This window comes from Pinus tabuliformis, chromosome 2_1, assembly GCF_031772625.1.
Source record: "Pinus tabuliformis cultivar Carrire ecotype Pingquan chromosome 2_1, CPIR1, whole genome shotgun sequence".
Lineage (NCBI taxonomy): Eukaryota > Viridiplantae > Streptophyta > Pinopsida > Pinales > Pinaceae > Pinus > Pinus tabuliformis.
The window spans coordinates 139,593,871-139,619,016 of NC_142299.1; the positions used below are offsets into that span (position 1 = coordinate 139,593,871).

A 25,146-nucleotide genomic window follows, 5' to 3' on the forward strand; every position below is an offset into this window, starting at 1 on the left:
TGAATGTTCTCAAGGTACTAGCCTCATGGTCATTTTATTTTTATTTAATAGGAGAAATTGAGTCACTTTGGTCTATTTATATTCAATCCAAGACAAGATTTTCATAGCTTTGATTAACCATTGAATTGGGATTTTAGATAAGGGTAGTCCCCATTCATATCTTCGATCAACTTCCAGTGTTGAGAAAACATGGTCGATCCAATTCTTTCTTGTTTGACAAGAATCATGGATGCACCCCAAGCTAAAAGTAGAGCTTAATCCATGGTACTTCTGGAGAAAATATGGCTCTAAGAGCTTTGAGATCGATGGAATTAGACTTGAAGTTTTCTCGAAAATTGCATCCTTATATTGAATCCAATGTAATATACAAGTGAAAGTTGAAGAAATGGAAGGGAAATATGTAGGTATATAATTTTCTGCCCATTGGTGTCCTCCATGCATGTTTTTCATCATGTTTTTTCTGAAATATGTAAAATGTTATTAGAGAAGAGGGACTTCAAATTGTCTTCATTTCAGCAGATTATTATGAGTGGTATTTTATGGAATACCCCACACTATTACATGGCTTTCCTTACCATTCTTAGATGAAAATACAAGGAAAAAAATTGATTAGTCCTTTCAAGTCGATGGCATCGCCACACCAAGACCAATTAGAGGATCAAACCTTGACACATTGCTACAAGATTGGACAAGTTCTCCATTCATTTTGATTCATTGTGGTGCTATATGTAAAAAACCTGAGTACAATGAAAATGGCCTTGTATACCCAACACACCATAAACCATCAGAACATGGGTGAGAAATTGAATCAAATATCTGATCTTGTATTAGAGATGAAGAATTTTTTTGAGGAACTTGACATTCAGTACCATTTGTTGCCCCAGGTAATCCATATCAAGTTTGTTGGCTCAACCACAAATCAAATTCCACTGCAATGTTGACATCTGAAAATTTGGAAAGCTAATCGTTGCATCCCTATTTTGGGGTTATATGCTCTACCATTCATTTTTATCCCCTATATTACAATTATTGGGACTGTTAAATGAGTTCCATGTGAATTTTTTTATAAAAAATGATGTAGACAAACTATGAAACTTAGTTGATAGGTGTGGCCAAGGATGCCCCTATGAGTAGATTTGTTATTTGCACTTGAGAAAGGAGCATTAAGCTAATGGAATTGACTCATTTATCCTCCACATTTACATTTATTTATGTAATTGAATGTTTGGTCCTTTTTATGGTTCAATTCTCTTAATTTGACACAACGATATCAAAGCTTGTTTTGATGTTGTATGTTAGTTTTCATTGTTTAGGACAATGCTAACAATTGTTATCTTGGAAGAGGAGAGAATTTCAACCTTGGAAAAATTGAGATTAACAACCATATGACAAGTGAGAACATTCTAGAAATGTTGATCGATGATTTAGTTGGCAGGTTATGTGCAACAAGGTAGAGGGTGAGATAAAATGGGAATGTTGTGTTGTTATCAAGTTTTATCAGTGTTTATGGCCCTCAATGCAAATAACATGGAGCTGCTAGAAATGTTGTTGGAAATTCAGAAATGGTCTAGACTAGATTTGTAAGTGTTCAAAAGTCTTGTTGGGACAGTTGAAATGAGTTCTAGGAACCCATGGAAGACATTTTAGCAAGGGGTAGTTCATGGGTATGAGTAAGGTCATTCAAGAAAATGTTGTCAACTCTAAAGATTGTATAGCTCAACATTGCAATTAATCAAGAGGATTTCCATGGGAAGTTGGGAATCAAGTATTGGAATTCATTAGAAGATATCATATGATGGGAAGATTTGTTGTATAAGTGCATGTTGTTTTATGGAAACAAGAAAACTCATAAGTAATCTAGACTCAATTAAAGGAGTGCAATGTTTCTGTGTTGAACTCTGGCATTGACACATAGGAGACTAGTAGAAAATTGCATTCTCAATCTTTAAATCTATTTCTACACAAGAAATTCCTCTGAGAGTTCCACAAAATTACACGGTCCTATTGCAATTTTTTTTGGACCTGTAAACCAATGTTGCAAAAATTATTAAGATTGCAGGATGTAGACTTCTAGTATTGTGATTAGGTTGATGACATACACAAGTTCCTTGGAAATTTACAAAGGGATTTTGCAAACAAGAAGACTCCTAAATGAAGATTTGAAAGAAGGTTTATGGGGGCCTACAGAAAATAACAGGAGTTATTGTAGAGGAGAACTACAACTTGTGGTTTGCGACTACAAAATGTAGTTGTGAATACAACTATGGAGAGAAAGCTGGTTAGAACATGTGGAAGACTGAAATTGGAAACCAAGATCAATTACTAGAACAATATAACTCCCCATGTTGGTTACTGTAAAAATTTTAAACATGGCTACTTGCAACAATCCTTGTATTATAGCTATAAATGAAGCATTAACATTATGAAAGAATGTAAGCATATTGTGACATTATGAGGATGGTCTGAGGCAAGGATGCCCTTTGTGTGGGCAAATTTGTATTCTTTGTATTTGTGTAGGGAGTAGTAAGTGAATATATTTTATCTCCTTTATCCTCCACATCTATGTTTAGTTTTGTGATTTGAAATTTGTTCTATGTTTTTAATAATATGACTTTGTTACATAGGTATCCAAGCATGTTTTGATGATCATGAGATTTTATTGCATTTTTTAAAGTTCTTTTAAAACTAAGAACCTCTATGGAACCCAAAGATTGTCATTTAAAAATAAAAGATCATTGATTGCAAAGAACTAATGCCATAACCACCACCTTGAAAATATTTTATTTTGAAAGTAAAAAAAAATTAGCTTAATTGAACACAACCCCAGGTTTATTTTGGAAGGTTTGCATCATTCACAATTTTTTTCATCATCACAATCCATCCGCTTACAATTTCACTTGTAGTAGTGCCAGTGACCTAGGGCACTCTCCAAAATTCAAATCACCTCATCAAAAAGGATCCAACAAGGTCACTCAAAAAATGGGGGGAGACTCTGTCCTGAAAAGAGGATAGGCCCTACCCATATGGGCATCAACTAATTGATAAGCATATCAACTAGGAGAGAAAAGCAATAGGAATATGAGAACCAACTCAGAATATTTATTCTATGAAAACCAATGGATAGATTACTCCTAAAACACCATAGAAAAATATAGCATGCAACATATATAAGGTGTTAGCATCACCTACAAATAAATTCACTAAAAATATCATATACCAAATAACCATCAATTAAGAATACCAGGAACATAAAGGCTAGTATCAAAGAGCCCATAATAAAAGACCTCTAAACATTGTGGCAAATTCAAACACTACAACTTTTACATGCCTTCTTTATCTGAGTATCTGTTCTTAACCCAAAGAAAAAAAAAAGATACACATGGAGAAAAAGAGGTTCTTCAAATGAGCAGAAGTCTAGAGACAGTGAACCTACAAAACACTACAAAAACATATATATTTGGTTAGTTTTAATTAAAAGTATTATAAAATGTATTATCTAAACATGTTATTTTTTGGAGTTTTTCGCTGGAATTTGATCATTTTTTTTGGCCAAATATTAATTTTGTTGTTTAAAATGAGTTTTTAACTACATATATGGATTCAACACCCTACCCCTAAGACACTAGGATTGTGGAAATTTTACAACTCAAACTTATGATTCCAAGCATGGAAAATTCTAGGTGCTAATATTAGCAAGTGGGCTAATTTTCCACGATTTTTCCAAAAACAAAATTCACCAAATTCCATTTTTTATAAAAATGATTTGCCCAAATTTTACAATATAAAATTATTGTACCCTAAAAATTGCCAACATTATATAGAGAGTATATATAAAATCATTATAAATTTGGATAATTTTACAAATACATCAATACATATTTTATAGTTTTCATATTCGGGACTAGTGAGAATCACCAAGGTTTTAAACTTCAAGATAATTTTGCATCCTTAAATTTTTCCCTGATTCCAAGAAATTTCTACCAGATTCTACACAAATTAGACTGGAAAATTTTCACACACGCACACACACACACACACACATATTTCAATATTTACCTTATAAATATTTTAATACAAGATTTAAAATTACCAATGTGATTGTCATTGTAGTCATGATAATTGTCATTTTACTTGTTCTAGGGATTGCCACATCCCATGTCATTTTGTTGGTATCATCTCAACTGGTATTAGTAGGCTTCATATTCGGGAATACCTGCAAAATAGTCTTTGAAGCAATTGTGTTTGTGTTCGTTATGCATCCCTTTGATGTTGGTGACCGATGCATTGTTGATGGTGTTCAGGTAAGGGAAGAAGGTTGAGAGTAGCCAACATTGTCACTGTTTAGTTTGCCATAATCACTTCTTCTTTAGGGTCATGTTGCAAAGGAACTCATCTTGCCCAATTTGGTTTTTGCTACTGAGTACTTTGTTTTATTGCAAATGATTGTAGAAGAAATGAACATTCTCATAATAATTTTATCCAAACTTAGCACTACCAAAGGACAAACATGTCACAATAGTCAATAAATCATTTCCAATATGTTATTTGATAAGTTAAGATACAATGACCACTAAGAACTTCTTTCTTCTATGCTACTCTTTCCTATGTTATCGCCTTATGGCGTTTCCTTTGCAACATGTGGTGCAATTGCTAGTTATAATTAAATATAATTAATGATGATGATGCACATCCACTATGACCAATGCAGTGTATCGACCCTTAAGAAAGTAAGAGATTAATTGCAACTCTTTAATAATTTATTTCTATAATAAAAAAGAAGGGAAAGAAGCACTCCAAGATCTCTATAGTTTTGTTGACTTAACAAGTCAAGAAGGTTGGTAGTTTGGAAAATGTTTTGGAAATGAGAATGGATGTGAGTAAGAGCTGGACAATCTAAGAGAGTGTTTTTCATCTTCAACCCTCTTAGTATAGCAAAGATGACACATTCTTTCATCCCATGGTGTTTTGGGAATAGACCAACGACCTGTTTAACTATGAAGCTCATGAGAATTAGTTATTATCTTTGCAATGTTCATTTTCTTTTTATTACTGGTCAAGACATAAATATAATTTTAGTTAGCAAGGGTGGATTTGATCACCTCATTATAATATCTTACCTTCCTTTTTCCCTCTAGCTCCTTATCATCCCATAATTTATCCTTAAATTTGGAGGTAATAATATTTTTAATACTATCCTTATTCCCTAAGATGATCTTCTCCTTTATCCCCCAATGGTCGAGCCAAGATTGGGCATCCTTATGCCATCTATGCTTGAGACAGATGTGGGGATTTTTGCTAGAGTTAGAAGAGATTTTGGGAACCTCTTGGCTTCCATGTTGTAAAACTTCTTCTTATACATCAAATACCTAAACATAGCCATGCTTTCAATGAGGGAAAGGCTAGCTTTGATCAAGAGGATAGGATAGGGAATATTTCCTTTAATCTTAAGGTTGTAGGTTATAAATTTCTTTTGAATCATCTCGATCTTCCTCCAAGACTCTCTGGATATACTACAACCCCAAACCTCACATCCATATAAAATAATATGGGTGACGAGAGTCTCAAAGAGGAACCCTTTTATATTCGAAATCCAAAGATCGGCTCATTTGCAATTGTTTTCAAGCTCATAATAAGTTTTCCAGCCTCCAATAAAACCAACCTAGATCCATCTTAACTCTTGATCTACCAAAGATCAAATCTCTTGAGATGCAAACCTCTTTTAGAGTGAAAAGAGATTTGATCCCTCTCAACCCTTGGTAGATTTAGAGTTAAGATGGATCTAGGCTAGTATAAATATAATTATAGATTGTATTAATATTGAGAAATTTAAAAGAATAATCCAACCTCAAATATAAATGATAAACTATTCTTCTCGATAATTGATACATTTGATCAAGTATTATTCTCAATAGTTAAAAGTTCATTTCAGTCATTTTAATTATTAATCCCTCACTCCCTATTTCCACAATCTATAATGGACATTTTCACACTTTCTTCCATTTCATGAATTTCAACTAAATTATGTCTTTCAATATTTGAGTACATTTCATGATTTCTTTATATCTATAGAAACCTTATACAATTTATAGAATCAAAAGATGCATTAAATAATATTTAGAATGTTGATATCTTTTTATTTCAAAGATGTCTCAACTTGCCATATTTATTTATTTTTAGTAGTGTTCTAAAACATTTTTAATATAGCTACATATTTTTTGTGTTAACAAACTCTACAATTTATGTGAACTACTCAAATTTCCATGATGCAATGTGTCTTATTTTTTCATATATAGATCATCACGTACACATTATGTTCATCTTCTTCTTATTTTCAAAGCATAAGCATTATTTTATATTTATATTTTTCTTCTTCTTAAATTAACAAAGCCTATATTAAACAAAGTCTTTCGGTAGAAATCACATGGGAGAATTTTTTTTGGCCGACACGTTTTGAACCAACAAGGGTGGTTCATCATCAAGACCAGATGAAGAAGCAGACCATGGAAAAAGCTTAAATAGAGAGCAATGTAGAAACATAATTTCAAGTAACGACTATATTTGAACAATAATGTTTCAATTATAATATTAATTTATTAAAAACAAATATTATTAAATAACGGCTATATTAAACTGCTAGTTTTTAAAAAAATATTTAAATAATGATATTATTTCATTAATTTATTAAAAATATTAATAGGTAACCACTATATTAAATGGCTATATTAAGTGCACCCCAATAATTACCAACAAAAGAAAACCCTGTTCTTAAACATTAAATTAAATAATAGAACCTTGTTCTTGAAGATTAAATGCAGTTAAAAAATGGAGAGCAATGATTATTTCAACACAAAGTTATTGTTCAGATTACAATCTGCAGGAGCAACTGAAGCCACCATGTTGGTTGCTCCATCCACTATTTGTATCGTTATATTATACTTTACGTACCAGATTTCCAGTGTAAACTAACATAAAGAAACTCGCTAATCTGCCTACTGTTTCGGCTTATGCTGCGAAGTAGTTTCCATTTTTTACGAGATAAAACTAGAGCCCTTTGCTGATCGAGCCAAATCATCCTATTCCCTCTCCCTCACCAAATTATTAATCATCTTTAATAGAGGTAAAGTACCCTTTGTCATGATCTCTATCCTGGATGTGTTTGAGGCATGGGCAAAGAAAGCCAGCCCGATGACAGCAAGGTCAGGGAGAAACAACCTCGAGGACAGAAAACCATGCCAATAAGAGGGTTCCAAGTCAAAGAAGACATTGAAGAATCTCCTCGTCCCTTCCAAATCCAACTTCAGCAGAATATCCATTCCAAGGCAGAAGAATTCTCTCTGCTGTCTCCTATCCATGGGCCACAAATCCTTCCAAACCTCGGCTGATAGTTTGTCGCCAGTAATTCTTTTTCCAGACCCAAGACATTTAACAATTGAGCTGGCTAAAACCGGAGTTGCAGCCAAAGTTCTCGCCAGCATGTATCCAGTTGATGGATGCACCATTCTTGCAGTTCCTCCTATTCCCAATATTCTTTGAGGAATCACAGGCAATGGACCTCCCATGGGGGTAACACATATTTCATCCTCTTCTATGATCTTCACCTAAATCCGCAGATGCTTCAATCTAGCCACCATCCTTTTCTGGATCTCCTCCACAGAAACACCAGGCCTTGCAACAAGAGTTGTCTCCTTCAAGAAAATTCTAGTCGGTGAGAAGGGCATTGCATATAAAAAAGTAGGAATCTTCTTGTTGTTGCTCCTGAGCACCACTTCATTGCTAAGATGAGAATCTTTGTAGTCCATAAAGACCATTTTGTCCACATCAAATGGATGACCATCAAGTTCCGCCAAGATCCCATATGCCACCTGATACCCAGGATCATAGGGCTTGTCGTACTCAACCAAACAGCGCGAAAATCCCGTGGCATCCAGCCCCACAGATGCTTGTAGTGTAACCCCATCACTACACGAAACAAGAGTCCGTGAAGCCTCATGGATCACATTTCTAACTTTGGCTTGGTGAAACTGAACACCATTGGATATGCACTTCCTCATCATATTTGGTTTCAGCAGCCTTCTATTGACTCTACCATAGGGCCTGTCTAAAAATTTCTTGGTCTTATCATCCATATAAGCAACAGCACCTGACCATGTTGTATCCAGGCAATCTAGGAGGTCCATGGCCTCAAATTCATCCACCCACATGCCATAATTGTTGGGCCAAATGCTCTGTGGAGATGGGTCTATGCAACACACTGAAATTTCTGCTTCTGAGACCTGTTGGGCAACAGCAAGCCCTGCAGGGCCACCCCCAACAACCACCAAGTCCATCGGCAACTGCTTGGATGGATCATATTCGGGAAGCTCAAACTCAAGGCTCTCCTTCTTGGCCTCTGGAACGAGCTCCAGCAGGGTCCTTCTCGCTTTCAATACACATGTTGTTTTTCTACTACTAAATAAAACACTTCTACTACTTCCACACTTTCTAAGTCTGAAAAGAAAAGGAAAATCACTATGCTGGCTATGTTTGTGTGTATCTCTCGAACGTACATGAAATGAATTAAATGAATGCATTCCATTGTGTAATCTGAGAATGGTGTCCATAACTTCTTCCTTAATTGCTTTCAGCTCTGGAACATGCATAATCTGCCCACGCATTAAGGTCGGTCAAGTAGAGCATGAGCCATAACGGAGTTGGATGTGAACAAATCTGAAAGAAGATGAATTTGGAATAGTTTGAATTCAACGAGGACAATTATTGAAGTTTGTGTTGAGTGGAGAGTGGAAATGTGAGCATCTTCAACAAGCCACTCGATTCCCAGCGAATCCAGGCCAGGTTAAGTGGTTCCTGTTGAACAGGTGCCTCTGATAAATGGCGTAGTCTAACCAGGCGGAGGAATTGCCTGGAACCTCCGCCAGTCGGCAAATTTTCTGTCTCCGGCCATCGTCATTCTTTCCCCTCAAACCTCTCGATTCCTAGCTAATCCAGGCCAGGTAAGTGGTTCATGTTGAATAGGTTCCTCTGATAAATGGAGTAGTCTAACCAGACAGAGGAATTGCCCGGAACCTCCGCCGATTGAAAAATTTTCTGACTCCGGCCACCGGCATTTTTTTCCCCTCAAACCTCGATGTCTGTCGCTCCATGCAGGAATGTCTGGCAATTCGATGGTAGTGGGATGTGACTGTCCAGAATTGACCTGACATCTTTGTAGATGGTAATAGATACACAGCATGTATGAAGGATGGCTAGTTTCTTTGCTGAACTTTCCGATGACCCGTCAAAACAAGCCTCAATACCATCCACGGTCACCCCAAACCATGCATGCAATTAAAGGATGGATCGACTGCCATTAGAAATTTAAATTTTGAATTTTCAAAATGTCGCGCATAGCTACATGAATTTTGAATTTTTAAAATGCCGCACATAGCTACATGAACATGGGAGAGGCAGGATTTTTATGGCCTGGATTTTTTCAAACATAACGGCCATGTTTCAATGGCTCAGCTGTCTCAATATCTATAAGCTTTCCTTCCCTCTTCGATACCGATGGAGACCCTAAGTTTTGAGAAGTGGCCAAGAGTAGGTTGATTACACTATGGTAGGGTGAATCTCAGGTGTGTTTATTTTCCTTTTTCAAATTTAATTCCATTTTGCGCATGAAAATAATCACTTACTCTTAAAGTTCACAAAGCTAACACTTTGGGCTTAATCCTTTTCAAAATTTCTTAAATCCGCAGAGCCGATGAAGCACCTTGAAAAGATTGCCATATAATCATGAACGGTAGGAAGAATTTTGTCATCTTAGCTCCTTGAAATACTGAAATGATAACTGTCAAAATCCTTTGGAATACTCACAAATCTCCACCACATTAATTATTACTATGTTGTAATGGTTGTCAAATAACCATATTTATCCTCTCTAGGCACCTCAATCCCACAGAGTTGCGGTCAACTGAGGGATGTCATAATTGAGAAGAATCAGTCCATATGACCGTGGCCTTTTACTGCTATCGGACGTTGAGAGAAGGAAGTTGGCGTTGTTGTTCTGCGTAACTTTCATGGTTTTTCTCTTTCAACAATCGCAGAAAGAGAGGTTCCACATATTCCATAGTGGGATCTTCCAAAGTTATAAGTCGGTACCTAATTTTAGTATGACTCACTCCAAGTCTGTCTCTGCCATTATGATTTCTCAAGAATGAACTTTTGTTCGTTGATCCTTTGTTGTAGATTTATATTTCAGGCTATAGAATACGATGTTGTATTTTCATGTTTGTGAGAGTCTCGACCACAATTTACTTGAAAAATTACTACTTTAAAGTCACAGCTGTTACCAGATAATTTGTTGTAGATTTATATTTTAACCTATAGATGTTGAAATATAATTTCAACTGTAGCTCCATTAAACGATGACCATAAAACCATTTCAGGAAAACCTCCAGGCTTATCACACCACTTTTCATGAGCAAGTGGTATTCTATCAAACGCCCCTGATACTGTACACCTTTCGACGCGTGTCCACAATGCTTTTTCCAAAACCACTTTTCATCGGGACGTGATAGCCGTTTGATCGAAATGAAGGCTATCCACCGTTGATTAAAGTCAAAGCTGCATATAGCCCTGTAGCAAACACATTGCGTGAAGTTTTTGGTTGACCGCCAGTAAAACAATAAGTAAAATTAATTGAGGTTCGTAAATATAGGTAAAAGATTTTAGTTCATTTTGTACGTAAGTATGGCACGATTAAAAGAAAGGTATGGGCACAAGTAAATGTTGGTAAAAACCATTTAATTTTAATGTTTTTTATGCACGGGAATATGGTATAGGTCAACGTATCATTTTTTTTTGTTTTTTGTTCATAGTATATGGAATGCTTATAGTTCAAAAAAAAATGTGTGGGATGCAGTAGTGTGAAGATTTTGGTTTTGGTTGTTCGTTGGTGAGAAAAGAAAGGAATGCTCAACATCGCGAATCTCATAATTTTTGTTGGTTGAATATGTAATGTTTCTTTTGAGGGCATATGGAATGTAACGCAGCAGCGCGTAAATAAAAATTTTACACAGCAGTGTTGAATTTTTATTGTGAGACAGAGTATTTTTTTTGTTGCAGAGACAGAGTAAATTTCTTTTTGGAGCTGGTGTAATCCCTCTGTGTGAGGAAGAAGTTCGTATTAGGCATTTTATTAATGAATACAAGTTTTGTTTGTATGTGGAAAACCCTGTCTGCTTAGAATTTTTTTTTTATGCTTCCCTGTGTTAGGATCCTGAGAAACAGAGCATCATTCTCTGTTTAGTAATTGTTTTGGAATTTACCAAAAAATTCCCAACAGTGGTATCAGAGCCTGTCTAGGCTCTTTGAAGGTGTCAAAGAAGTTGAAGGGATGTATTTTCTTGCTGCAGCAGCTTCTCCAGCAGAGTGAAGACACAGTCAAGAAAGGATCCGGGTATTTCTCAAAGTTTTTTTTGTGTTGCTGCTGAAGAAGCAGTCAGTTATTTTAAAAAACACAGTCAAATATTTGAAGCATAGCTAAGAGCGCAAGGAATGGCTGGCTCTAGCACCAGCACTAGCATGGGTATTTTTAATACTCAGCTCCCACAGTTTAATGGGAAAAATTATGACTATTGGGCAATAACCATGAGAGCCCTGTTTGCCTCACAAGATTTATGGGAACTTGTTGAATATGGGTTTGAAGAACCAGGAGATGAAGATGAGTTTAATAGATTAACTCAGGCAGAGAAAGATTTGTTGAAGAGCAATAAGAAGAAGGATTCAAAAGCCCTCGTATTTTTATATCAAGCAGTGCATGAGAGTGTGTTTCCAAGGATAGCAGTAGCCAAGACATCCAAAGAAGCATGGCAAACTCTCAAGACAGCCTATCAAGGCATGGATAAAGTGAAGACAACAAAACTATAGTTGCTGAGGAGAGATTTTGAGAACCTGTGCATGAAGGAGTCAGACAATATTGACTCATTCTTCACACATGTGATTGGTCTAGTCACACAAATAAGATCTCATGGAGAAATTCTTGAAGAAAGGAGGATTGTGGAGAAACTATTGAGGGTCCTACCCTCAAAGTTCGATGTGATTGTCACCACCATAGAAGAGACAAAGGATTTCACAAACTTTTTAGTTGATGAACTTCATGCATCACTGATAACACATGAGCAGAGGTTGAGTAGAAATGAAAACTCATCTCTAGAGCAAGCCTTCAAGACCCAGATGTCCTTTGGAAGAGGAAGAGGTCAAGGCAGAGGAAACAAGAGAGGAAGAGGTAGAAGCCAAAACAGAGGTGGAAGGAACAGTCCAAAAAATGCTCAAGGAAGAGGCAGCAATCCAAATCAGAACCAAGGCCAAGACAACGACCAACAAAGTGGACAACATCATGCTCAAGGACAAAGGTATGAAAAATCCAATGTCCAATGTTATTATTGTAAAAAATATGGGCATTATGCAAATGAATGTAGGAAGAAGCAGCATGATATGAGTAATAGATCAAGTGCAAATATCACTAGAGAAAATATCAGCCAAGATAATGTGCTGTTAGCTTGTAATATGGCTTAAACAAACAGTGATGATATATGATTTCTAGACTCCAGTTGCAGCAACCACATGACAGGAAACATAGCCCTGTTTTTTGCTTTAGATCAAAATGTGAAATCACAAGTCACACTTGGGACTGATAGTAAAATTTCTATTATGGGAAAAGGAGAAGTAAAAATATTTACAAAGAAAGGTGAAAATAAAACCATAGCAGATGTCTATTATGTTCCTGGAATGAAGTGTAACCTCTTAAGTATTGGACAACTTGTTCAAAAGGGGTACAATGTTTTCTTTGAGAATGATGTACGCACCATCATGGATAGAGCACCTAGCAAACGATGTATTGCTGAAGTGAAGATGACGAGGAACAGAATGTTCCCTCTGAGAATAAAGGCAGATTTGAAAAACAAAGAAGTAATTGTAGCAGTTACCCAAGAGGCTTTCCAAAGCGTACTAAAAGATGAAAATTGGTTGTGGCATTTGAGATTTGGGCAACTCAACTTTGGAGGTCTTAATTTGTTGAGTAGAAAAGGAATGGTAAGAGGATTACCATTGATAGAGAAATCGGACAGCCTTTGTGAAGGTTGTATCTTGGGGAAACAACACAGAGAAAGTTTTCCATCAGAGAAAAGCATCAGGGCAAAAGCACCCTTAGAAATTGTCCACTCAGATTTATGTGGACCAATGCAAACTCCATCACTAGTAGGCAGCCAATATTTTCTAACATTCATTTATGATTTTACTAGAAAAACTTGGGTTTATTTCCTGAAGAACAAAAGTGAAGTGTTTGAAATTTTTCAAAACTTCAAAGCACTTGTAGAAAACCAAAGCGGGCTGCATATCAAAGTTTTAAGAACTGACAGAGGAGGTGAATATATCTCCAAATAATTTCTGCGTTTTTGTAGAGAAAATGGAATTCACAAACAATTTACAGCTAGGTACACCCCGCAACAAAATGGAGTAGCTGAAAGGAAGAATAGGACCATCATGGATATGGCAAGGAGTATGCTAAAGGAAAAGCATTTGCCAAATGATTATTGGGCTGAAGCTGTACACTCTGCAGTATATATTTTGAATAGATGCCCAACAAAAGTAGTCATAAACAGAGTGCCGGAAGAAGCATGGAGTGGGAGAAAGAAAGGAGTCACCCACATGAAAGTTTTTGGATGTGTGGCTTATGCACATATTCCAGATCAACTAAGGAGGAAGTTCGAAAACAAAGGGGAGAAATGTATTTTCATTGGTTACAGTGAGGAATCCAAAGCTTACAGGTTGTATATCCCATCTACCAAGAAGTTTTTTGTGAGCAGGGATGTTCAATTCATTGAGGAGGAAGCTTGGGATGGAAGCATAGAGAAAACAGTGAATGTTAAAAATTGTTTGTCTCATGATGAAGATGATGAGGATATGGCTGAAATACATCCCCAAACAGCAGTGCCGACACAAGGGCAGCAAGGGACATCCTTGAGGAGAAATGAAAGTGCTTCTCCAAGCACACCACAAGGAGGAAATTCAAGTGCATCTTCAAGCACTTGTACACCAAATGAAAGAGGTAAGAAATTCAGAAATTGAAGTGACATTTATGATGAAGGTATGAATTATTTGTTTGCTTTATATTGTCATGTTGATGACCCTATTCATTTCGAAGAGTTAATTAAGGATAAGAAATGGATAGAAGCTATGGATGAGGAGATCAATGCCATAGAGAGAAACAAGACATGGGATTTGGTTGAAATACCAATAGGAAAAGAAGTGATTGGAGTTAAATAGGTCTACAAGACCAAGAGTAATGCTGAAGGCAAAATAGAAAGACACAAAGCAAGGTTGGTTGTCAAAGGATACAAGCAACAGTATGGGAGAGACTATGAGGAAACTTTTGCACCGGTTGCAAGAATGGAAACAGTGAGAGCAGTGCTGTCCATAGCAGCACAAAACAAGTGGAAATTTTACCAAATGGACGTGAAGTCAGCATTCCTAAATGGAGTGTTAATGGAAGAGGTTTACATTGAACAACCTCCAGGCTATGAGAAGAAAGGCCAAGAGCACAAAGTATGCAGATTGAAGAAAGCTCTTTATGGGCTGAAGCAAGCGGCAAGAGCGTGGTACAGTAGGATAGATTCCTATCTACTGGAAAAAGGATTTGAAAATTGTGAGGGAGAACCCACCATCTACATCAAAGAAAAGGATGGTAAATTACTAATTGTTGTGTTATATGTTGATGATGTTATTTTCACAGGTAATGATGATTGCCTTATTGGAAATTTCAAAGCAGTCATGAAAGAAGAATTTGAAATAACTGACATGGGTTTGCTGAGATACTTCTTAGGAATAGAAGTAGATCAAAATGAAAATGGGATTTTTATCTCACAAAAAAAATATGTTAATGAAGTGTTGGAGAGATTCAATATGTAGGACAACAAGGCAGCAATCACTCCCATAGTGATGGGATTAAAACTCAGCAAAGAGGATAGCAGCAAGGATTTTGATCCTAGTTTGTACAAGAGCATAGTTGGCAGCCTCATGTATTTGACTGCAACTAGGCTAGATATAATGTTTGCTGTTAGTTTAATTTCCAGATTCATGGAGAGGCCAAAAGAAGCACATTGGAAGGCAACAAAAAGGATTCTGAGGTATGTTAAAGGTACTAAACGGTTTGGCATTTTATATACTACTTTAAAATGTTCAGATCTAATTGGATACACTAATAGTGATTGGGCTGGAAGTGTAGATGATCAGAAAAGCACATCCGGTTATGTTTTTCACACGGGTTCAGGAACCATTTCATGGGCTTCTAAGAAACAACATATTGTAGCATTGTCTACAGCAGAGGCAGAATATGTGGCAGCTACTGCAGCAACATGTCAAGCAGTATGGATGAGAAGAATGTTAAGGAGTTTATGCCAAGAGCATACAAAAGGAACTTTGATCTTTTGTGACAATAGCTCAGCTATTGCATTATCCAAGAATTTGGTGTTTCATAAGAGAACGAAACACATTGACACAAAGTTTCATTACATCAAGGAATTGGTAAGCAATGGAGAAATTGTTTTAGAACATTGCAGAACTCAGGAGCAGGTTGCAGACATTCTGACCAAGCCATTGGGCCAGAAAAGCTTTGAATTTTTGAGGAAGTGTTTGGGTATGACTGATAACCCAGCAGTTGAAATTAAATGGGAGTGTTGAAATATAATTTCAACTGCAGCTCCATTAAACGACGACCGTAAAATCATTTCAGGAAAACCACTTGGCTTATCGCACCACTTTTCATGAGCAAGTGGTATTCTCTCAAATGCCCCCGATACTATACACCTTTCGACGTGTGTCCACAGTACTTTTTCCAAAACCACTTTTCATCGGGACGTAACGTTCGTTTGGATTGGGCAAGCGATAGCCGTTTGATCGAAAGGAAGGCTGTCCACCGTTGATTAAAGTCAAAGCTGCGTACAGGCCTGCAGCAAACACATTGCGTGAAGTTTTTGGTTGACCGCCAGTAAAACAATAAGTAAAATTAATTGAGGTTCGTAAATATAGGTAAAAGTTTTTAGTTCATTTTGTACGTGAGTATGGCACGATTAAAAGAAAGGTATGGGCACAAGTAAACGTTGGTAAAAACCATTTAATTGTAATGTTTTTTATGCATGGGAATATGGTATAGGTCAACGTATCATTTTTTTTTTGTTTTTTGTTCATAGTATATGGAATGCTTATAGTTCAAAAAAAATGTGTGGGACGCAGTAGCGTGAAGATTTTGGTTTTGGTTGTTCGTTGGTGAGAAAAGAAAGGAATGTGCAACAGTGCGAATCTCATAATTTTTGTTGGTTGAATATATAATGTTCCTTTTGAGGGCATATGGAATGTAATGCAGCAGCGCGTAAATAAAAATTTTACACAACAGTGTTGAATTTTTATTGTGAGACAGATTATTTTTTTGTTGCAGAGACAGAGTAAATTTGTTTTTGGAGCTGGTGTAATCCCTCTGTGTGAGGAAGAAGTTTGTATTAGGATTTTATTAATGAATACAAGTTTTGTTTGTATGTGGAAAACCCTGTCTGCTCAGAATTTTTTTTTTATGCTTCCCTGTGTTAAGATCCTGAGAAACAGAGCATCATTCTTTGTTCAGTAATTGCTTGGAATTTACCAGAAAATTCCCAACAATAGAGATATTTTTTTTGTGTGAGAGTAAAAATTCACTACTATAAAGTCACAAGTGTGCTTTGTAGATTTATATTTTAACTTGTAGAGATAATTTTTTTGTGTGAGAGTAAAAATTTACTACCATAAAGTCACAAGTGTTCTTTTATGAACTTTGCAAATGTGTAAGATTTTTTTTTATGTAATTTCATGTCATATTTCTATGAAAAGTAAAAAGGTTATTTAGAATTTGTATTAATTTAGTTAAAATTGAATAGCATTTTTAATATTCTTAAAAAAAAATTATTAAATTATTTTTCAATTAAATATGGGTTATTAATTTGATTTACTTATATTTTGATGGAGTAAAATATTATCAATAAAACATCAAAAAAAATATTTAGTATGGATTTTTTTTTTAAATATTTTATATGTGATTGCGGATTTTTATTTTCTGAAATATATTTTGGAAAAAAAAATAAAAATTATTAATTGTATTTTTCCGAAAAAAATCACATAAGGTATATTTTTATCTACGCCTTTAGAATCAGCCAATGTGGTTCATCTTTAGGATAAGATCAACCAAATTGGTTGGTTCGAAACGTGTCAATAAAGATATATCTTATGTGATTTTTCTCGAAAGATGTTGTTAATAATATTATGGATCACACAAGTATTAGCTCAAAAAAAAAAGATTATCATTACATATTTAATGAGATGTTTTGAATTATTTTTTTTTTTAATTTAATGGACAATTATGTGTGTGTGTATATATATATATATATATATATATATATATATATATATATATATATATATAGATAGATATGGTTAATTTATTTTTAAAGTTTTAAAATTTTGAGAAAAATCAATACAAAATTCAAAGTTTATATATTTTTATAAAATTAGTAGTTTGTAGTAATGTTCACTCATATTTGACTTTTTTTAAATATAAATATTTACAAATAAGTGAAATTAAAATATTATTAAATATCAATTAATTAAATAATATTGTGTTCTTTTATTTTTTTTTCAAAACTAAATTTTTATAATAACAATGCTTGACACAAACCATTTTTAACATTGTAAATTTTAATAATCTATATTTTAAAGTGATTAAAATTAATATGACAACCACTAATTTGTCAATGTGCACTAGAATATCCTCATCAAATTACTCTTTCTCTTGAGCTTGCTCGCTCTAGCTCTCTCTCACCATGATTGTCAAAATTTCTCTTTCCCACCATGATTATCAAAATGGTGCAATGCCCAATAATTCTTTGAAGTTGTATTTGTGTCAGGTGCCTTGCATGATGATTTTTGCATACCCCTGCATTTAGGAAGTTTTCCTTTTTATTATTAATTTAAAGGCCACAATTTTTTTGAATATATATATATATATATATATATATATATATATATATATATATATATATATATATATATATATATATATATATATATATATATATATATATATATATTCTCTCTTGCTCTCTCTCTCTCTCTCTCTCTCTCTATATATATATATAAGAGGATATAATGAGAATTTAATAAGAATTTATTTCATGATAGTATAGAAATGTTTACTTGTGATTTTAATTTTTATTTCAAAAAAGCATATGAAAGTTTTATATTAGAATACAAAACAATTCTATAAAATTTTAAATAAACATTAATTTTTATGTCAAAAAATAATAAAAGTTTATATATATTATATAAAATTTAAGGAATTCGTTTAATTTATTATTTTTATTATTGTATGGTGTTATAGACATATTTGGGCACTGCAACCCTAATCTTATATGTTGATAAACCAGGGGCTCTTTAACCCCTAAAAGTGTTGTTTCATGCCTTAAAGGATCATAGTCAACTAATTACATCATTCCCCAGAAGTTCCACCTGAAAAACCACTCAAAACTGGCCAAAACTAGACCATACTGACTGCTCCACTGTCAAGGTGCGATGCATACTGGCTCCTACACTAGCCAGCTGTGATGCATAATGAAGAGGCCTTTTCTAGGGCGCGATGAGCGAGAATGGACAAATGGTTGAGACAGTTTGCTAGGTGGATGCTCATGGAATCTTCTAGAAACTTCTCCTATGACACTTGCCTCTCTGAAATCGCCCAGGGATGAGTAAGAGATCAGTGAAATCTCCAAGTGGAACCAAGAACTATGAGTGGAATGACAGTAATCAAAAACCCAGAGCTGACTCACACCCTTGCAAGACATCTGTAAATGGATCCCTCATCTGAGAGATCTGAAGGTTGGAATCTTGTAGTTTGTAAGGAAGTGTTGTTGGTTTATCTTTGAGAAGAGACATTGTATTGTTGGGTGATCTTGCTTTTCATGAGGTGAAGAGGGCTTTGATGCTGGGAGGATGATGCTGGATCAAACTGCTGGGTTGTAATTCTCCCTTCTATTTTAATAAAGTTCTTTGAGTTTTCCTCCATATAATCGTGTATTTGTGAATCTTGTTATTTGTGAATGCAATTGTATGTTCAATGTATTTATAATTTTGCATTGTTTATGATATTATAGATTGAGATGCTTTGAGGGTGTTTTGTTACTTTGTTTCTACAGGTATTCTCTAAGCGGGACAAGTAGGAGAGGAGTTGAAAGCTCTATTAAGGGAGAGAAAAATCAAACAGGGAGTTAAGCAGAAGATCTAGGTTGGTCCGTTTACTTCTCTCTTATCTATCATACATGAAGGAAATCGCAAAGTGCTTTGATTGTTTGTTTCTAAGATAGCTGCCAATCTTAGTGGGACTAGTAGATCGAAAAGACACTAGTTTTTCCGAAAACAAAATGGTGACTCCACTGGGGAGTGAATAGTTTGTTTGTTTGTTATTGTTGTTTGCTTTATAAACTACAGACGAAGCCTGAAGTTAGCTAGATAGCCTTCGAACAGCTCTTGCTGTGCAATTGCAAAGTAGATGAATGTTTCTTCAATCAATCTTTGGGTTAGTTTATGAATTGAACATCTGACTTACAAGCATTCTAAATGCCCTTGTGGTAGCTCAATAACCTCCTAAGATCATACCCCTATACTTTGTTCTTTACTGTCCATAATAGCTCAGCCTAAATCACTGAACTCAGCTGCAAATTTGAGCAAAAACCCACCTCAGTTTCGCTCCCTGGCCCATCGCACTGTCTGTAACTGGAAGCCAGTATGCATCGCACCTCCCGTGTGTAGTAGGTGAGATGCATCCCTGTTTCTGTGAAGGACAGGTGCGATGACTGAGTAATCCTATTTCCCTCTTTGAAATTTGGGTTTCTTGTCCTTGTTTTCAACTATATTCAGTTGCTTTGTTGCTTATGATCAGTATCTCATTGCTGAAGCCTCCTTCATTTACATTGTTCAACCTCCATTGATTAGGATTAGTAAATGTTTTTATGTATTTGTCCATCATTTATGATCCTTCGTAAAAAAGTAGCTTAAATCGAACTGTCGTTTTGATGCAAAAAGTGTCATAATTGTCATTTTGAGTCAAAATGAAGAGTGTCGTAAAGTCTTCCTCCTTTAGATAGACGATTGTACTTTTGTCATTGTATTTGATTTGAATTGTTAATATTTGAAGTGTTGAAAGCAGTTTTTTATTCAAAATAAAAAATTGTCATTTAGTCTTCCTTTCATTTTGAAAAGAAATTGTCGATATGTTGCTTTGAAGAAAATATTTTAGATCTATACTTAGTTTTCATTTTTTGGCATTCATCACATTAAAGGGAACGAAAAACAAATACATGCATTTGCATTTGCCTTTAGACTGTGTGCGAAAAATGATTTAGGAAAAGTGCATTTAGTGTGTGCTCTTTTCTCTCTGTTAGAAAGAATCGTAATCTTCTTTCCTGAGTAGCTAGGATTTTCATTGCTAAAAAAAAACAACGATTGTTTATCATTTTAGATTGCATATTTAGGAATTTTACATTTACATCACGCGGTGAACCTTGAAAGGCAAACCTCCAAACAAGATCAACTCTAAAATAAATCTCAATGAACATAAAAACGCTTTGGAAACTAATGCAACACATCTAGAGGTCTAGGATAGAGATGTGTTCCGACGTCGTAAAATCTAGTAACTATCATTTTCATCGAAGGTTGGGTGATTCCTCCTCTTTGATACGACAAGTGCTAGCACGAACTTGTGCTCCCCGTACTGTCGAGTATATATTGGGAGACCACAATAGGCTGATATCCTTTATCCATAGGAAGCCGTGTCTACCGTCCTATCGATCGCAATGCACTGAACACAGCATTCGGGAAGATTGACTGCCGTACATAAGTCCTTGGTAATTTCTCTTTAATTTACCAACAAGGTGTATATTGCAGTTTTGCGATTGGTTTGGTAATCCCTCTGTCTAGATTTCCAGAGTAGTCACTTTTGTTCCTTTTCGACTCCTTAAAAGAAAAGGTCCATCTGAGCACTTATCACTTTAGGCTCATTAAAAATCGAAGGCGACTAGAGTCATCTTTACCTTTTTCTCGACTCTTAAAAATTGAAAAAGCAAAGTTGTGTCAAAGCATCTTTAAAATTTATTTAATTCGGAATAACATCCCTATTCCTTCGTTGATCTTAGGTTGAGATAATGGAGTCCACCAATCAAGGAATCCCTCTTGAGGGGAATCCTAGTCCATTTTCTTCTTGGGGAAATATTGATGCTCCGTATATGGCCACATTGTCCCTTTGAGGAATCACAATTGGTCTGCCGGTATGTCTATTCTCACCCTCTGTCATTCAAAATGTCATAATTCCTCAGCAATCGAATCAGCAACCAATTGATACCGAAAGTGACCCTTCACCTTCTACTTCTTTTGTTTCTCCCTCCCCTTCTTCCTCTTCGCTTGGTGAAAATAGTGATACTAGTAACCAAGTGGCTGAGAAGAAGAAGAAAGGGAAGGAGAAGAAGAATAAAGGGAAGGAGAAGAAGAAGAAGAATTCAGTTAAGCAAGAGGGTAAAAATGAATCATTTTGTGAAAATCCACACATTAAATCTCCTAAATATCCTTGTCTAATTTGCAAAGGAAACCATTTTCATCAAGATTGTCCTTACATTCCACGGATCTTGAGAGAATGGTCTCCCCGTTCGCACCATCCGATGATATCAACCTCTAGTGATCATGTTGACTTCACACCATCAACTAGTGAAAATGAAATTCATAGACAGAAAGGAAAGGTTAGAATTCCATGTCAATTGTGTGAAGGGGACCATCGCCTTGCCCGATGTCCTTTTCTGGATGAGGCCAAGAGGATCTTGCATAACCGTCCTGCTTCACTGCAGCGACTTCCACCTGGATACAAGAAACTCTCACCAAGTCCTTTGCTAGTTGAAAATCTGACTGACGTAACTCAATCATCGATTGAAACATCTATCATTCAGAGTGAACCTTCTGAGTCCATACCGGAATAAAGCCAGTAGGTCGAAATGGCAGTCGACCCAGTCTTGCCTTCAGAAGGCCAACCTTCAGATGACACAATTTCCAAAGAGAATGAGAACAATACCATTCAAATTCTTTTTGTTAATTAAGAGTCTGATGAACTTGGGGGCAATCCACCCGTTCCTTTACGACAGGAGGAAAATTCCCCAATTCAAGGGGTTCATTCAACCATTTATCTGGTACCCCCTCCAAGTAGTCTAGTTGTTTCCTTTGATTGGAATCAACTAGCAAGACCCCGCCTTCCATCTAATGTACCATTCTGAATCATAGTACAAGTTTACAAAATGATCATGTCTGGCACTATCATAGATGAAGGGGCTTCAGTGAGTATCCTTTCCTCAACTGCTTGGAAAGCACTTGGTTCGCCATCGCTTATGCCTGTGACACAAAATTTGTCAGGCTTTAACAAAGGAACCAGTCGACCGTTAGGGATCCTTCTGAAGTTGCCCATAACTTTGAAAAGGAAAACCGTTCACTTGAACGTGATGGTAGTCCAAGGACCTTTAGATTACAATCTACTTCTTGGACATGACTATATATATATAGCATGGAAGCTATTGTTTCCACACTCTTTCGAGTGATGTGTTTCCCGCATGAAGGAAAAATGGTACAGCTTATCGACCAACTTTCATTTCCCGATTCAAACACAGCTCCAAGTCAAACATCATCCCTAAATGGTCTCTTTCAATCAAGAGTGGCTCTTCAACCTTCATTCCATCCACTTGATTGCGGTGAGTAGTCCGATGAATGTAACAAAGTTTAGGGGGCGTGCACCCTTGTCCATTCAAACAATCCCAGGTGAAAACATAGGTTTCCCTATAGGTTATGTGATTGGAAGTGTAATCTCACACCATTCACTTTTGTCCACCCATTCTAGGGACAAAACCAAGGAAGTGTTTTGGTCTAACCACTGACAGAAACAATCCTGCCTAACTGCAGTGACTTCCATATGGTTACCTGGAGACTTTCTTTTTCTTGATGCCTGGGGGCATGCAAAATTTTTTATGCAAGCGAAAAATGACCAATTTCATTTTTTAGCTTTTTAGAGTTTTTAGTTTTTTAGCGTTTTAGTTCAAACTTCTTAGGTTAGATGATTGGTCTGGCAATGTCTGCGTTGCAGACAGACCAAAGGGAAAGGTTTTGTTTAGAGGGAAGATAAAACCATCCTACCTAACCTTAGTAGTTCCTTAGATGTTAGTGTTTTTAGCTTTGTAGTTTAGTCATTTCTAGCATACATAAAAAGGCAATGAGCGTATGTTATCGTAGAGTTCAAGCTCACTAAAAAATGAACCTACCAATGAGGGACATCTTGGACTGCAATGAGAAATGTTTCTGCAAGGTTCAAGCTCGCTAAAAAATAAACCCGCCACTGAGCATATGTTCCCCGAGAGTTCAAGCTCATTAAAAAATGAACCCACTTTCAATAAATAACCTTTGTGATTGGCATTCTATCTGGCTTTTGAACGTTGGTTGTGTTCCTTCCATCACCTCCATCCATTTGGCCAATCATACGCTTCCACTTGATTGTTTACCATTTTGAGGAACAGCTGCGATGAGTGGTCCTATTAGCCACCCTCTTCACACCACCATGTTTTGAGAAGTTCCAAGATTATCCGGAACCAGTCGCTACCATAAAAGCCACTCGTTCCTCAAAAAAAAGAGAGAGTCTACTTTAAACTCTTTTCGGACTCGCTAAATATGAAAATATTGTCGAGCAATTGGCCTCTCCAGCTCGCTAAAGTGATTGGAAGTGCCATCCCTCCTGTATTTTAATCTTTTGGACTTGAGGGATTATCCCACAAAAATATCGAGCGCTTGTCTTTTTCAGCTCACTAAAGTGATCAGAAAAGTCATCCCTTTTGTATTATTTTAATCTTTTTCGGACTCAAGGGATTATGATAGGAAAAAGAACTGCTAGAGTTTCCTTTTGTCCCTTTTAAAACTCTCTAAACATGAAAAGGACCGAGTTATCCTTGTCGTTAAACTCATTAAAACAATAGTGACAAACTTGTCCATCTAGATAAGAATGAGTTTCACTATCGCTAGGCTTGCTAAAACATAGCGACAGGTTTGCCCAAAGGGAAAATTATAGAACAAGCACATGTTATCCTCCTCAAGCTTGAAAACAATAAAGAGGTACTGGTCAGCGATGACTGGGGAAAAAGGGAAGAAAACTTGAAGAATTTTATTAGTAGCAGGGTGCTCTTGGACATGACACTTTCACTCCATCACCATGATTGAGTCAGGTTGGGTTATTCCATTCACAATTCGTATCACCATTGGTCCACCATACCATCCATCTTTTGGAGTTAATGCTACCAATCCATTTCAGTGTCGCCGATATGTTCAGGAGAAGTCATTCAGAGAATTCGCCATCTAGTTAATGCCTCATCCACTGCAATACCTTCACCCTCCATTTTTCATGATCGCCATTCCTGAACCTTGTATCATCAGATCGTTTTCACCTCCAGAAAATAATTTTCTTTGTTTCATGTCATAGATGTGAGATACATCAAGGCCCTTCTACGACGGGTCACTTCTTGTCAACATCATCTCACTATCCAAAAAGTTGACTTAGAAACAACCCTTTCAGTACTTTGAAGCTTGCATGCCTCAATGGCAAGTTTCTCACTTCCGACGACAGGTTAACATCAATGGCCTTCGACCGAAAGATTTTACATGGTATTCGACATCAGCTCATATATTCACACCACTTGAATTGTACTGTAGTACCTTGAGAGTCATTATCATTATCGGTGACTCCTCTCGCGCCTGTTAACAACTTACATTATTGGCTTGTAATCAGGCGATGTCTTTCCATGTTTGACTTTAGAACATCTTTTCACATGGATTGACTTGTACATCGGGTGAAGATTGAACGAGTTTGAAGACCCCGGATCTAGTTTCGACCATCCGGGTTGCGATATATTGAGGAAAATAAAGACATCAAATGTACACAAAAGCTGCACAGATGATCATCCAAGCTAAGGGATGATGACTCTACACATAAAGAATCACTAGTCTGCAACTATAGATGATTAT

General features: G+C 36.0%; 1 pseudogene; it reads right to left on the minus strand.

Moving 5' to 3' along the window:
• Positions 1 to 6,863: 6,863 nt before the first annotated feature.
• On the minus strand, positions 6,864 to 8,243 carry LOC149199165 (lycopene beta cyclase, chloroplastic-like; annotated as a pseudogene).
• Between the last annotated feature and the right edge of the window lie 16,903 nt (positions 8,244 to 25,146).